This window comes from Dama dama, chromosome 24, assembly GCF_033118175.1.
Source record: "Dama dama isolate Ldn47 chromosome 24, ASM3311817v1, whole genome shotgun sequence".
Lineage (NCBI taxonomy): Eukaryota > Metazoa > Chordata > Mammalia > Artiodactyla > Cervidae > Dama > Dama dama.
In genome coordinates, this window is record NC_083704.1 from 45,874,506 (window position 1) to 45,888,903 (window position 14,398).

General features: G+C 40.8%; 1 protein-coding gene across 20 annotated transcripts in view; it reads left to right on the forward strand.

Moving 5' to 3' along the window:
- Positions 1-14,398, forward strand: part of FHIT (fragile histidine triad diadenosine triphosphatase) — a 1,512,191-nt gene that overhangs the window by 1,295,133 nt on the left and 202,660 nt on the right. The window lies entirely within an intron of this gene.

The window sequence follows — 14,398 nt, forward strand, 5'->3', positions numbered from 1 at the left end:
TCAACAGAAATCCCAGGCCTCAGTCACTGAAATCATTCAGCAAAAGAAACATTATCAATGTCTCATATTATCTAATTGCTGGGCTCTGTCTGTGGAATCATTCTGTCTCATTGAACAGTAAAGTATATTAGGAGAAAAATGAGGGATGGTTCCAGGGCTTCCCCACTGCCTATTTCCTTTTTTATTATTATTGCCTTGGTAGTATTCATCGCTTGTGCCTCCAAGCTACCAGTCAGGGTCCCACAAATCTCCCTGGCTCCATGTGTGGGAGCCAGGCTGAGATGATATGCAGCCCCCTGGATGCTCCCAGCAGCGTTCCTTCTAAACCCAAACCGAGATGTGATTTAGGAGGGCCCTATAAAACTAGGGATCATTGGCCTAATCGGAGTCATTCATCCTGTCTTGAGCTATCAAGTCATGCTCATGGGTTGCAGGGAGTTGGGTGGGGGCGGTTTTCCTGGTATATTTTACAATGACTACTTTGAAAAGAATCTCATTTATGAAGTTAATGCTCTCTGTAGCATATCTGGGTAGAACCCTTTCAGGAAGTAGCATCTCCACTTAGCAGTTCTGTAGGCTGAGATTTACTCCATCCTCAAAGAGGATGTCACTTCTAAAGCATGACTCCGAAATAAATACCTGCTCACTTGAGTGAGGGGGAAAATGTCATGCTCTAAAAGATGGTTCTGCCTAATTCTTTCTAATTCAGGAGCATTAGAGAACAAGACAGCATATGGATCAAGAGAAAAGCAGGATGTGAATAACAAAAAAAGCAATCCAAGGGAGAAATATGATAAAATTTGGATCACACTAAATTCTATTTATGCCGAATGTCTTATTTCGTTGAAGTCTTATGTGAAAAGAACCGTATTGAAGTGGCAGAAAGCTTGAATTCAACTCATGTGAAGGAAAGATAATGTTCGTTGGTAAAATTTTGCAGTAACAGTGAAAGGAGCATATAGCAAAGGAGCTTAGAGCAAATGATAAAACCTTAGGAGAGGGTACATCTCCTTTTAGGAACTTGTAGTTTTTTGCTGTAGTTCCTACTGCAAATAACAACATAGTCTCATGATGTAGCATGCAGGTCCAGCAATAGTTATTCAAAAGTTATTCAAAGTGTGTAAGTTTAAATAAATTGTCCTGACCTGCCAAAAGCAGGCTAATATGTCCTGAAGTGACAGTTGCTGCTTTAACACTTTTCATCACCTCTCAGGAGAGGACCAGTATCTGGATCTTAGCACACTGTCAAGGATCTTTGTTTCTTGATTTTTCCTGGTAACTTTTTTTTTCCTAAACAAGCCAGTCTTAACTTTTGGACAAAGAACCAATAAATAGATCTATCATTAAGCTTTGGTGATTTTTAAAAGCTCCTGCTTTTAAGAACAGTTTACAAAAGTCATTTGAATTTTTAACCATTTGAAATGATAACACCATTAAATTATATTGTCATTTTCCTAAATAATAGCTCACACTGATAGTAATCTGTGACACCATCAACTTTAAGCCCAACGAACGATCTTGCCTGGATTCAGTTACTTCAGCGTGACCATTTGATATTCAAGTCCTGTGACTGTTGCCATACTCAGAAATGTCCAGTCTATGGTATCCTGTTGTTGTTGTTGTTCAGTTGCTAAGTGATGTCTGACCCTTAGCGACCCCATGAACTGCAGCATGCCAGGTTTCCCTGTCCTTTACTATCTCCCAAAATTTGTTCAAACTCACGTCTCTTGAGTCGGTGATGCCATCCAACCATCTCATCCTCTGTCACCCCCTTCTCCTCCTGCCCTCAGTCTTTCCCAGCATCAGGGTTTCTTCCAGTGAATCAGCTCTTCGCATCAGGTGGCAAAATAATTGGAGCTTCAGCTCCAGCATCAGTCCTCCCAGTGAGTATTCAGGGTTGATTTCTTGTAAGTTTGACTGGTTTGATCCTTGCCATCCAAGGAACTCTCAAGAGTCTTCAACAGCACCACAATTTGAAAGCATCAGTTCCTTGGTGTTTAGCCTTCTGTATGGTCCAACTCTCACATCTGTACATGACTACTGGAAAAACCATAGCTTTGACTATATGGACCTTTGTCAGCAAAGCAACATCTCTGCTTTTTAATAGGCTATCTAGGTTTGTCATAGTTTTTCTTCCAAGGAGCGAAGATCTTTTAATTTCATAGCTGTAGTCACTGAATGGTATCCTAGCCTTCTCTCAATTTACAGGTCTACCTTCTGGTCCCTTCTTTAGCAGTAGAAAAGGAATTAGCACAAGCTTGCCCTTCATGACTGACTTTTCTGAGTTCCTCATTCCTTTTATTTAAACCAGATATTAAAGGCAAAAACTATACCAGTGATACACTTGCCTAGTGAGATAATGAGGAAGCACCATCTCCGTAATTACCGTGTTAGTATCTCTGGAGGGACATGAAAGCTTGTCCTGTCCCTCTAACAGGACAAGTTGCTAATCCCCTTCACATTTTTCCCCCTTTGGATGGATAATATTTCATAAAAATTTTGGCTTTGTAAAATATTCCTAAAGGGAGGCTTAAGCAATAATGCACAGATTATGGAAATGATGCTCATTAAGTAGAGGGTGAGATTCTGGAGAGCCACAGAACTGCTTCAAAACATGCAACCTCCATTAGAGGCTTCATTTGAATGTTTATTCATGGAGCAGTAAACGTTTATTATTATACATTTTATTGAAACATAAATTAAAGAACTGTAATTATGTGTACGGCAAACAGTAAAGCAGTGTGCATTTGTCATGAAATGAGTAAGACAAGGAAAAATGCCATCACTCTTTCATTTGCATCCAAATCCTTTATTGTATACCTGACAGAAAGGCACCCAGAGGGAACAGCTCTGCAGATTAATGTTCTGATATGGTGTGTAAATAGAGAGTACATATTCTAGGTATGCTTGCTAGCGAATAATGCATCCTGGAATTAATTTCTGAAGGTCAGAAGGTATCCAAAGAAAGGGTGGGTTTCTGCTTCTCTCTTGAGAGAGTCACAATGACTCTTATCACAGTTAATGCTGAACAAAGAATCTGTCCTCTTGACAGTCAGCCAGTCCTGATTGTTTTCAGGATAAGCTATTTGCTTCAGACACTCAAGCATATTTGAGCAGTTTTTTTAAAAGGAAGTTGGGAGGATAAGGCCTTCAAACTTACATTTTGATAAAAAGAAACTTCTCAATGGGGAAGAAAGGCATATGCCATGCAGTCAGAATGGCTCTGCTTAGAGCACAGTCTTACATGAGCAGGAACTCCTAAGCAGAGGAAGAAGACCAGAGTGGTGAAGAGGATCGGAGTGTATGAGGATACTTTTTCCCCCTCTTCTTTCTTTCTTTTAAAGCAAGTGAACAGATTAAGAATACAGTCATCTCTCCACCCACCTATCTGTCCATCCATCCTTGCATCCATCCATTCATTTGTCCATCCATCTGCTCATCTCCTTATCCTTCCAATAATTAAATAATGTATTCTCAAAGCTAAGAATCTGGGAGGAGGGGGAAATAAATAATCAGAAGGAAAATATGGTAAAGACTCACCTAGAGGTCCAGACTAATGAAACAGAACTATAATTCTGGATATTTTGTGCTGAAAGCAGTTACTGAGGTCGATAGAAAGAATCAGAGGAGCCCTGGAGAATCTGAACATCACACAGAAGATGTGGCATCTGAACTGGCCCTTAGAAAAGTGATAGGAAGATAGGAGGGAAGGGAACTCCATGTGGAGGGAAGACCAATTTCTAATTTTTCCTACCAAGAATATGTAAATGCAACAGCTACAATGGTAGCTCATAAAATACAAGGATGACAAATCCTGAAACATTTTTATATCTCTTGAAAGTTGTTTTGCTGGAAACCTCATTAAGGTGCTTTCCCTGTAAGATAGCAAACAGAATCAGTTTCACAGAGAACCTCTGACCTCCTGCCTGTGTGTGTCAACTTGCGTGTGTGCTAAGTTACTTTCAGTCATGTCTGACTCTGAGCAACCCCATGAAGTGTAGCCTGCCAGGCTTCTCTGTCCGTGAGATTCTTCAGGCAAGAATAGTGTGGGTTAACAGGAACTCTTACCCCTGGAAGTGTCTACCTGGAATTCCACCTGTCTTGTTGCAGGAGCATAACCTAATGTTATAGAAATGACCTGATTTGAAGAATATCGTGGTTTTGCAGATCTTGCATGAGTTGGTCAATTTTTTTGAGTGATAATTACAAGTTCTGCTTTCTTTTTGTTAAATAGTTTTAGGAATTTGAAGCTATTATGCCACTTTGAAAATCAATCAGGAGACAGAAGATAATATGGAATGTTTTACAAGATTGATCCCAAATTTGTAAAAGAGCTAGTCTCTCATGGACCTCCCCACACTCGTGCTCAGTAGCCTGAGAATGAGTAATATTTGGGGTAGCAGGGTGATGCCTTCTGCTGGGCCGTGTGTCACTATACCACAGTGCCAATAGAAGATGTTGGACTTGGACTTTGGAGTTGAGAAAATCTATCCACTCTGCCTCCCAAGGCCTCCATTTCTTCATCTATAACTTCCTCCATTTGGCCTCATCTTTCAAGTGGAGATAAAACCAATATTCTAATGTATAATGTTGTGTGTGTGTACTGAGTCGCTTTGGTCATGTCCAACTCTTTGCAGCCCCATGGAGAGAGGAGCCTGGTGGGCTACAGTCCCTGGGATTTCCTGAGCAAAAATACTGGAGTGGGTAGCCACTTCCTCCTCCAGGGGATCTTCCCAACCCAAGAATCGAACTCAGGTCTCCTGCATTGGCAGGCAGATTGTTTACCATCTGAGCCACCAGGGAAGAAAATGCTTAAGGTTATTGTGGATTATATGAAATATATTGATAAAATATATAGACTAATTTTGGCATATTCCAAAGATTCAGTAAATTTTATTATTACTTTATTATACAAGTAGTAGTTTTGAAAATATTGTGGGCAACCTGCTTCTCTCAATCAGAAGGCTTGGTTCTGCAGGGACCTTTGCTAAGAAGATTCCATTCCAGGACATCACCAATCCCAAAGCTTGTGTTTTCTTCCTGGCTGGATTCTTCCTTAGTCGGTTTGAGAAGGCCTCACCTTCTACTGCTAAGCTTAGGGTCAGCATGAAAACACTACCAGCTCCTTAGTTCCAAAATAAATGTCCCTGAAAGTGCTTCTGCTCAAGGGCCTTGTGGACACCTTGACACTATCAACTCAAGAGTAAAAATAGTCATCTGTCAAAAGGCATGGGCATGGTGATGGTTTCTGGTCCTTGTGTTGGCAAGCTCCTTCCTATAGCAGATGCAGTTGGTGTACCTGTCATGACATGGAGGAGATGCACGGTGTTCCACTGCCCCAGTTGTCCCAGTCAAGCTGAGAAATTTGAAGAAAAAACTAAAAGATAAAGAACAAATCCAATTTCCAAAAAAAAAAATAAAACCCTGAGTTTGTCGAGTCCCTGTGGAGTCTCGTGGCTTAACGATTGTGTTTTTCAGCCATACATCACTGGCGGTGTTCCAATTGTGAGTTGTAATAATATATCATGAGAGGGATGGCGCTCCAATGATGTATGGGAGCAGTACATCATCTGAGCATCCCGGCTTTGATGATGCATGGCTCCAAACCACAATGAGAGTTTAAAGGAGCTTCTCCTGACCAGATAATTTTAAATTTCAGATTTTTCACAAATTAAGGTTTTTTCAAGTCAAATAAAAGCAAGATGATGAAATTTGATGCTGTAGAGAGGGTCACTGAACTCTGAAAAGCTGGGTATGTGACTTTTCCTTTAGCTTTTAAGCTCATGAGGTGGAAATAATTGGCAGGCTCTTCTTCAGTTCCTCCTCCATGAGAAGAGAAACCCAGAAAACTGAACAAACATGAGCTAGTGTCAGTGCATCTATTTTGCCAATCAATTTCCCCCATATTCCACACTGCAAGCAAGACTAGCTTTATCTTTATCACAAAGGTCTGGATCACCTGAGATGTTGCAATAGGCAGTGGGTAAACCCAGGAGAAATTTGTTTTCTGTTTTAAGACTTTCCTCCTCTGAAATGTAGAATGAATAGGACAGATAAAAAGTAGATCACATTCCTTACTCACTGCTCAGAAATTCAAAACAGGACATAGGGGAAGAAAACAGCTTTTCTCTCATTTGTCTTTGTAAAGCTAAAGAAGCGCTGATTACAAGCGAGAAGAAAAAGAAAAGGTGAGTGACATATGGACCACTGACCTTGAGCAGGAAATGGGACCTCTTGTCATGGTTCCACCCCATCTCCTGCTGTAACAATATGTTAATAAGATGGCAGTGTCACTTATGAGAATGTGTCTGCTTTGTTTAAAAACCACTCACTTTTGGGAGCAAGGAAATCACTGACAATTAAGAAAGCAGGTGTTGAAAGGACTGCCCCTCCTCTTTTTTGTTTTTTTTTTTAAACCCTACTCCGGTAAACAGAACAAAATGAGAAATCTCCCTACTGTTTGCATAACAGACTCAAACAGGAACAGCGAGAGAGACAATTACATTTCAAGTGGCTTCTCCCATTTTCCTTTACTAAGTGAATTAAAGGGAAGAGTGATGGACGAGTTACTGCCTCGTGAAGAGAAGAATCTGGGCATGATGCATTAACACAGGCTCCCTCCCTATTATCTTGCCTCTAGTTTTTTCACTCCTCTGGCTTCCTCCAGGAGATTCTAAGTCTCAAATTACTATAGATTCTTGGTGTCTTACTTCCTACCTCTCCATGACTTCCAAAGGGCAGAACATCCTCTTTTCATCAAATAGAACCACTTACTGTCTCAGAAGGAAGTCCCAAGCATATTTTCTCCTGTTCTAGAGTCTTAAGTGTATAATCTATGTAATGTAAGCATTCAGCACAGATTTCCCCAAGATGGGCACTTTGGCAAGTGGATTATTTTGAGATAAAGGCAGTGGAGACCTCATGGGCTCAAGAGAGACCACTTTCCCTCCTTTAACTACCTAGAAGAATTTCATTTGGGGACTTTTCCCAGAAAAAGAGTTATTACCAGAGACAAATTTTATCTAAATGCCCATTCTAGATGGCAAGGAAGACATCTAATTACCAAACTTTGCTCTTTTTCTTATTGTCCTGTGGATGACCCTCCTTTCCTTGAAGTCCTTGATCCCATTCCTTAGCTCATGACAGCATATGTACCTCATTTTACTTTTCTATTGCTGAGCCTCTCGTGTATCTGGGGTGCCCATAGGTATAATATTACATTTAATTTTCTTCTATTAATCTATCTGTCTTATGTCCAGTTAATTCTTAGACCAGTCAGAAAAACCTAGAAGGGTGGAGGAAAGTTTTCTTCCTCACTGACAGTAGCACAGAAAATAAATGCATCACCCACTACTCTGAATGAGTAACTATGCATAGTACTATATATGCATTACCATATCCTCACCAAAAAATTAAGACGTAGGAACTCTTACTGTCTCCCTTGTACTAGATGAGGAAACTAAGGCTTACAGAGAGCAGGTAAACTGTCAAAGGTCACCAAACTGGTCAAGGTGGTGGATCTGGGATTCTAAGCCTGGTAGCATGCATCTTAGTGGTTAGTCTCTCAGTTGTGTCTGACTCTTTGCAACCCCATGGACTGTAGCCCACCAGACTCTTCTGTCCATGGAATTTCTCAGGCACGAATACTGGAGTAGGTAGTCATTCCCTTCTCCAGGGGATCTTCTAGACCCAGGGATTGAACCTGTGTCTCCTGCATTGCAACTGGGTTCTTTACCACAAGCACCACCTGGGAAGCCCCTAAGCCAGGTTGAGAGGATCTCAAATCCCAATTTAATTATGCTATCATCCTTCCCAAGTAAACAGCTAGTATCTGGGTGAATGTGTGCCCTGGTTTATTTGAAGAAGTCTGACTCTAGACCTGTACATATCTTGTTTGACTTATGACACAGTTACATCCCAATAAACCCACTGTAAGTTGAAAATATCATTAAGGTGAAAATACATATAATACACCCCTACAGAATATCATAGCTTAGCCAGCCTACCTTAAATATGCTCAGAACACTTACATTCAACTACAGTTGGGAAGAATCATCTAACATAAAACATATTTTATAACAAAGTGTGAAATAGCTCAAGGATCTTATTGAATACTACACTGAAAGTGAAAAACAGAATGGCTGCCTAGTACGGATGGATGCCAAAGTACCTCTTGTTTCCCCTTGTGGCCGAGTGGCTGACTGGGAGCTGTGGTGAATGCCACTGCCCAGCGTCACAAGAGAATATGGAACCACATATTGATTGCTAACCCAGGAAAAGATCAAAGTATGGTTTCTACTGAATGCTTATTGTAAAGTAAAATGCTTATTGTACTCACACCATCATAAAGTTAGAAAATTTTAAGTAGAACCATTGAAAGTCAGGGTGCATCTGTAGTTATAAATAGGCCAATGCAGTGATAAACAATGACCCTTTCAGTCTCAGAAGTTCCCCTTTGGACAACAAGCTATATTACCCTTAACCAACAGTATGTTTCATGTTGGGAAACCTGATTTTTGCTGGTTTTAAGCAGTCTTATCTGCCTCTAAAGAGGCGAAACAAAGGAGAAAAGGAGAAGGCCGGAAGGCAGTTTTGAAGGGATAGCCTTCACATTCTGGTCCTCTGCATACTCACGTGAGTATGGGGTACACTGACCATTTTTATGAATCTTCTTTGGAGAAATGCCTATTCATCCTTTGCTCATTTTTTATAGTTGGAATTTGTGTCTTTACTCCTGAGTTGGAACAGTTATGTACATGTTGTAGATAAAAGTCTCTTTCAGATGGATGATTTGCAGAATTTTCTTTCTCTCATTCCATGGTTTACCTTTTCACTTTCTTAACTGTATCCTTTGAAGCACAAAGTTTTAAATTTTGGTGATGTTCACCTTCTTCCGATTTTAAGGACCCCTGTGATTACACTGGGTTGTTGTTCAGTCGCTAACTCATCTCCAACTCTTTGTAACCCCAGGGACTGTAGCCTGCCATGCTCCCCTGTCCTCTACTGTCTCCTCGAGTTGTTCATCACATGGGGTATAGATGGATAATTCAGGGTCATTCATACTCTTCCTGCTTTAAGATCAGCTGGTTGGAATGCTAATCCTTCTGCAACCATAATTCTCCTTTGCTATACAACTTAGTATATTCACCAGCCCTGGGATCAGCATACTGAAGGGCCCACAGTCTGCCTCCCACAGCAGTTTTTGTTTTGATTCTTTAGAATCAGACTTGCCTTCTGTGATTATGCATTGATCTGAGGGAGAGGTGTTCACACTGGGGTGATTGGTGGAGGTTGCTGGTCTCCAGTTGTGGAACAGGGTATCTCTGTCTCTAGTCTTGCCTGCCCTTTCCCGCACCATGATTTTATCCTTTATAACCAAATTAGAGTGTATTCTGAAAAGGACAAAACGCATCCATGTGACTACACTAACCATCCTCACGTGAGTATGGGGTAGACTGCTGCTGCTGCTAAGTCGTTCAGTCATGTCCGACTCTTAGCGACTCCATGGACTGCAGCCTACCAGGCTCCTTCGTCCATGGGATTTTCCAGGCAAGAGTACTGGAGTGGGGTGCCATTGCCTTCTCCTATGGGGTCAACTAGATACGTTCAAAAGCATGGAAGGCGACACACAGGTTGTGCGAAAGAGGCAGGACCTATAAAAATGTTGTTATGGTATTAATGATCAGAGAGAGCCTACATTTGGAGGAAAAGATAACAGGAAGGGCTTTTAAAGCTAAAATTTTCTCAAACAGATGAGCCAGGAAAGGGTGGGTCTACTGCTTGGTGCAAACTATATATAGTTAATAGATTAGGGGTAAAAGACTTGACATTGACCAACTTGGCTGATCTGTATTATACCTGGCATGGCTTTGAACTAGGAAGACGTAAGGTAAAAGTGGAATTTAAGAGGTAACATCCTTGCTTTACGTGATCTGAAGTCTCAGGGCAAAGGCAGGTTCCATCCCCCAGGGGATGTGAGTCTGAGAGAACTTAGAGATGTAATCAAAGACATGACTGAGAAGTCACAGAATTGGCAGAGGCATCAAAAGCCCATGTTGAAGAGGGGTCCTTATATTTGGAATCGGGAGAGAAGGGTGGCCTCCTGAGATATGGTGTCACTCGTGGTAAGAGCAAATGTTCTGGCCTCTGATGACAGACTCAGAGTCAGATATCATACTGACTCTGGTCACTGGTCACTCATCACTGTGTCACCACTGGTCACTGGTCACTCATACTGGTCACTCCCTGCAGGGTCTGACCTCATTGCTTAACCTCTTTGGCCTACTTTATCTCTTGGGAATGGTGATGAATTTATTAACAACCTCTGGGCAATATTGTAAGGATTGATTGAAGTAATGATGTGAATCAACCCAGGGACTGGTATGTAGTGATCTTTCAATAAATATTAACAAAATAATTACTAAGGATAATAATAATAATTGTAGAGACTTAAAGATTCAGGAAACTTAAAGATTCAGAAAACTTAAACCTGTATTTCCTTCCTCCTCTACATCCACTGCCACGGATTTCTCTGCAAAACTCCCTTTCCTTAGAAAAGTCATCCATGCTTATTCATCTCCTTTTCTTCACCTTCTACTCTCTCTTAAACCCACTTCAGTTTTTTAAATAACAACTTTATGGGAATAAAATTCACATACCATAAAATTCACCCTCTTTATACAGTTTCGTGTTTTTCTAGTATGTTCACAAAGTTGTGCAACCATCACGACTATATAATTTCAGAATATACTCATCCTCTCCAAAACAAATGACATGTCTATTAGCAGTCACTCCCCATTCCCCCTGACAGCTGCTAATTTTTTTTTTTCTCTCTCTGCTAATTTGCCTGTTTTGGACATTTCAGATAAACATAATGATACTCTATCTGGCCTTTTGTGTCTGGCTTCTTTCACTTAGCATAACTCACTTATTGTAATTCTTTCATGTAGCGGTACTTCATTCCTCTTTATGGCCAAATCATATTCCACTGTCTGGCTATACCACATTTCATTTATACATTCACTACTTGAGGGACACTTGGGTTCTTTTCCCTGTTTGGCTATTATGAATAATACTACTGTAAATATTCATGTACAAGTTTTTCTATGGACATGCTTTCAGATCTTTGGGATAGGTACATAGGAGTAGAATCCTGAGTCCTGGTCACTCTGTGTTTAACTTTTTGTTGTTGTTCAGTCACTAAGTTGTGTCCTACTCTTTGTGACCCCACGGACTTCAGCACACCTGGCTTACCTGTTCTTCACTATTCCTGGAGTTTGCCCAAGTTAACTTTTTGAGGAAGTGCCAAACTATTTTCCAAAACAGTGGCATCATTTTACAGTTCCAACAACAGCCTATGAACGTTCTAATTGTCCACATTCTCATACACACTTGTTATTTTCTGGTTTTTTTTTTTTTTTTTTAATATTGTCATCCTGTTGACTGCTAAGTGGTATCTCAGTGTGGTTTTATTTTCATTTTACTAATGGCTGATGATATTGAACATCTTATGTGCTTTTTAGTTAAATTTTTATTTTACCAGTTTCATCAAAATCAACATAGGCTTTCAGCAGTGCTGACTCTGTTGATTATACTCTCTATGAAATTCCTCCTTTCATCGATTTTTGAACTTACCCTCTCTTGACTGGCCTCATTCTTTGCTGTATCCTTAGTCTTAGTCCTGCTACTTCTCTTCCCAAACTTCAAATGTTGAAGTGTTCCAGTTCTGTAGCTGTGCACACTACATTTTTTGCATGACATTTATATCCCCCTGAAATTAAGTTGTATGCTTATTTGCTTGTTTATTTTCGGCATCACCCATTGCAGTATAGTTCTAAGGAGGCAGTGACTTTGTCTTGTTCATTACTGTATCCCTGGTTTCTAGAATAACACCTGGTTCTAAATATTTTTGCACGAATAAATGTATTAAAAAATATAGACAGATGTTATCTGAATAAAGAACGAAGATCTCCATAATTAAATAAGCCTTTGGATTGCTAATTGAACAAATTTAACCGTGTGTCTTTTGGGTACATCTTCTCTGACAGTATACTAGTGAGCATTGTGAAATTGTAGTTGACCATGAAAAATTTTTTGGTATGTAGTGCATCATAGATTTTTAAAAATACTCTTATACTGCAACATTTAATTAGAGGTTTTATTAGCACTTAGAAAAGTCAGTTGTGATCATCAAAGCTCAACATGAATTCACTAAGAACAAATTAGGTCAAATGATCCCTGTATGTGCTGTTTGTGGGTGCTTTATCAGGCCATTCTATTGAAAGGCGATGGCAATGGTGTTCCTTCACAACAGCAAGGTTTTGAGCTGGTTTTATTATCAGTTCCCTTTTCTGAGAAGTTGAGTGGGTTGTCAGGATCTTGTGTGATCACAAGATCTGTCACCTAAGGATTTAAGTCAAGCCATCAGGCTGAGTTGAGATCTATGCCCTTGGGGGAAATCACCTGTATGGTGAGCTGTTGGCTTTCATCAGTGTCATGGTGAATTTAAGGTGGTTACCGGTCATCAGGAGTGGCATTCCAGGACTGGGTGGTAACTGAGCCTATAGAGATAGCCCTGAACTAAACCCAGGAGAGCAAGGTAAAGGAGCAGAGGTGTGGAATGGGCCTGGACCCAGGAAGTTTCCCTAATGTAAGTTCACAACTACCTGTATGACCTTGGTGAATGAAGACGGGCATATTCCTAAGGACGAGGCACAGAGGGTGACCAGTGAGAAGGAAGTCAGGCAAGCATTCAGTAATATGACTCCCAGAATGCAATAGGGCAGGCAAAGTAGAGAGTGACTCTGATGCCCATGTTAGCATGTTTTCAGGAGAGGAGGTCAGGAACCAGATGGATCGTCTGAACCAGTAAGCTTCTCAAGGTATGGCCCTGGACCAGCAACACTGATATCACTGGGAGTTTGTTAGAAACGCAAAATTTAAGGGTCTGGTGATCAGTATTTCACCAAGCTGCAGATGCATGCTCAGATTTGAAAACTGCTAGTCAAAGCAACAGAAATAAGCTTTAGCAACAGGATAACTTTAACCATTTTCCATTCAAGGAGCTTCATAAGTATTTTCCCTTCTGGTATGGGAATCAACCCCTGAATGTGATTTCTACTCTATCTGCCAGTTAGAAAAATAATAAACATAACTAAAAAGTAAGAGTCATACTACTGCAGTTATGTGTGCTGAGTATTACCTGTGTACTATGTACTGTGTACTATGTACTGTGTACTATGTACTATGTACTGTGTACTATGTACTGTGTACTATGTACTATGTACTGTGTACTATGTACTGTGTACTATGTACTATGTACTAAGCAGCCAGCTAAGGACATGGTTAGCTGATTTGTTCCCCTCAACAGCTCTGTGCGGTTGAAATGATTGCAGCCCCTATTATCTGTAATGGTTCTGAGATTCAGGACTTATGAGGCAAGACCACAGAAGCTAGTAAGGGGAAGTTCCAGGAGTTGCATTAGGCCCTTTGGCTGCAGAACACTGGTCTGGGATACCTGATTGTTATAAAGTCCGAGGTAGATGGTGGGTGGGTGGATGGATGGAAGAAAGGAAGGAAAAAAGGCAAGGAGGACAGGAAGAAAGAAGTATAAAAGGAAGGAAAGAGGAAAGAAGATGGAAAGGGTAGCTGCAGGCTTAGGAAGTAAAGATGGAGTGAAGAATAAGCTATTTCCATGTACTATGGCATTTTTCCAGTCTTGCTATTAAGTCAACTAGCCCATGTGCGTCAATCAGTTTCAGTGTGGGCTTATCCAGCACTGGTTCTTTCTAAGAATTTGGTTCCATGGATAGTCAGTGATAGGTTTTTGCCCCCCTGTTGTTTTTTCCTCCCTGTCTGTCACTGCTCACCTTGTCTTTATGACTTAGGCATGAGCTCGTCCCAGGTGCTAAGCAATCCATAAATGGCTTTCTCATTAACTGGAGAATATTCTGGGAAAAACATGTGACTCTTTGGGGACTATGTGCTCAGGGGCTGTTGTGAAGCTCCTCTCTGCTTCATTCACCTTGGGCGGTCTTGCTCCCTGCCTCTGCTTTAATAGCGTATCATTTTCCCCTCCTTATGCAGCAAAGCCACAGGGACACTTAATCTCACAGTCTCCAGAGGCTGTTGGGAGGCTTGGAGCCTGATCGCTGTAATCAAGAAGGGGTGGGTGTGATCAGAGACTAGGTCTGATTCTTTGCCTGCCTCTCCACATTTAGGCTTTTCCTTTTTCCATTACTCCCCCTGGTTTGTAATGAAGGAGGGGACATAGCTCAAGGGCAGGCGTGAGGTTTAACTTCAGCTGAGGTACAATAGAGGCTATTTGGAAAATAAAACTTTCAAATGGCAAGTTAGCCTTGAAGGATATATTGAATTAGATATGCAGTGCTCCTTGATT